This window comes from Humulus lupulus, chromosome 6, assembly GCF_963169125.1.
Source record: "Humulus lupulus chromosome 6, drHumLupu1.1, whole genome shotgun sequence".
In the NCBI taxonomy this organism is placed as follows: domain Eukaryota; kingdom Viridiplantae; phylum Streptophyta; class Magnoliopsida; order Rosales; family Cannabaceae; genus Humulus; species Humulus lupulus.
The window spans coordinates 149358413-149360942 of record NC_084798.1 but is presented as its reverse complement, the minus strand read 5'-3'; the positions used below and the strand labels follow the sequence as shown (position 1 = coordinate 149360942).

At 34.8% G+C, this 2530-nt stretch overlaps 1 non-coding gene across 1 annotated transcript; it reads left to right on the top strand.

The window, feature by feature from the left end:
• Positions 1-251: 251 nt before the first annotated feature.
• LOC133787693 (small nucleolar RNA R71) lies at positions 252-358 on the top strand. The gene has a single exon (XR_009872697.1). It is a non-coding gene; the product is annotated as a small nucleolar RNA R71 (small nucleolar RNA).
• Positions 359-2530: the final 2172 nt, after the last annotated feature.

Genomic DNA, 2530 nt, shown 5'->3' with positions numbered 1-2530 from the left:
ATTGTTGACCAAGTTGATTAGCATAAGAGGTGCTCACTTCATTAGCTGATTTGGGTGGTGGAGTAGGACCTTGGCGAATGCCAAACTGTTGTGAGTTAGCAGCCATATTAGAAATCAAGCTCCTAGCTGCAGCACGAGTCTTATCAACTAGTGCCCCCCCCCCCCCCCCTCCCCCACTGGCTGCATCAATCATACTCCTATCCAATGACTGTAGTCCTTCATAAAAGTATTGGATTAGGAGTTATTCACTTATCTGATGATGAGGGCAACTGACACACAACCGCTTGAATCTCTCCCAATACTCATATAATGACTCCCTAGTCTGTTGGCGAATGCCACAGATTTCCTTCCTTATACTACCAACCTTAGATGCTGGGAAGTAATGCTCGAAGAACATTGTCTTCATTTCATTCCAGGTATTAACAGTTCCAGGAGAAAGGTAATATAGCCATTCCTTTGCACCATCCTTCAAAGAAAATGGAAATGCTCTTAATTTAATCTACTCTTCAATTACTAACGCTTGTTTCATACTAGAGCAGACTATGTGAAACTCTGTCAGATGCTTGTTCGGGTCCTCTCCTTGTAGCCCATGGAAACATGGTAATAAATGTATGAGGCCCGACTTGAGTTCAAAGTTAACATCCAACGCTGGGTATTGAATACACAGAGGTTGATGGTCTAGATTTGGCGTTGCCAACTCTTTCGACGTCCTTTCTTGAGCCATCTGAGACTTAACTAATGTTTCAGAGTCAGAATCGTCGTCAGATGATAATGGTATTTGTATTGGATTTACTTTCTTGGAAGGTTGAAAGAGTTGATTGTCAGTGACAGTCCTTGAAGAGTGGGACGACAATGTCTCAAGATATTGCTTTATGGCTTGTCGTCTTTCTTGAGTATCGTTGCCAGAAATATACACCTGCAATAAAAAAAAATTAAACTAGTGAGTATGTAGTTAATTAAATTGAATAATAAAAAAAATTATAATAGTCCCGGCAACGGCGCTAAAAATTTGATGCGGGTTGTATACCACAACAAATTTAACAATTATTTTTCTTTCAATGCTTCCAATTATTTTAGTATAATAGCAAGCACAGGTCGAACCCACGAGGACTATTGTTCACTTTATTATTCAATAATTAGCACTATGACTTAAAAGGGGATTTAGATTTTGAACTCAAAATTAAATAACATAAACTAGAAAGCAAATAAAGATTGATATTACGATATTAAGAAACAGTTAAAGGTTAATCTCCACCATCAACAATCATTCACAATCACTAATAATAAATATTATTCTAATTTCTCAATTAAACTATTAACCCCACAGATAACGTTGAAGCAAACAATTATCCCAGTCTCCCTATTACAAGTAATCAAGGCGAAGTGCTCAATAATTAACTCTTTTAGCTAAGCAATAAATCTATGAAGCATACAATCTATTTAACTTAGGTAAAGCATTAAGTCCTATGGAGACAAGTTAATATATGCAATAAATTAATGAAGCATATAATTCATTTAACCTAGGTTCTATTTTTCATCACAATCAACAATTCTTTTGACATCACTATCAATTGTAATTTATCACATACACTTAGAATCCTAAACTATTAGGTGAGTAATAATTATAAGATGACAATTGAACAATGTAAAACCTTAATTAGTTGGCCACCTAACAAGAAATCACAAAATTCATAACATTCAATTGGAAAAATAGAAACAATTTAATATTGAGAGAAATTAAAGAATAATACTCATTATCAACAATGAAGAATTCATGTCTAGGGTTTTGAATTAACCCTTAACCTAAAAAGAACCTACTCCATAATAGTAATCATAATCACAAACATAATTAAAATTAAAATTAAAGAGATTAAGGGAAGAAAATAAACTACATTGATGAACAATAGTGTTGTAGTATTGTAGTCTTCTCTCCAACCCTTTCTGAGTCTTTTTCTCTAAAAAACCGTAATAAAAACTTAATCTCAAATTAACCCCAATAATCTTTTATAGTATCCTTTAAATTATATTTAAAATGTAATTAAAATTCTAAGAACAGCGTCGGAGGCTGCGGCCTGGAAAATGCGTGTCGTGGCCTAAAACAAAATATGTGCAAAATTGGTCACGCAGGTCGCGGCCTGAAAAAATTGGGCAGCGGCCCAACTTCACTTTTCTTCACAGTAGGCAGCGGTCTGTAAAATCTGGGCAGCGGCCCATCTAGAGCATAAAATCTTAAACGTCAATTCCAATTAAAGTGTTGTGGCTTGAATTTTATGGGTAGTGACCTATCTTCAATTCTCAACCTTAGATAGCTTGTACGTTGCCGCCACTTCAACATTTCAATCCTGAAAGTTTGGAATGCTCCTAAAACTTAATAACCTCATCTCAGCGAATCTTTTTTCAACCTATGATTCATAAACTACACTTGCCATAAAAATGTCAGATTTATTATCATAAAATGCAATGTAGAAAATATGTTGTAGAGTCACGAAACTAAGTTAAAACTACTAAAAAAATGCTATCATAACACCAT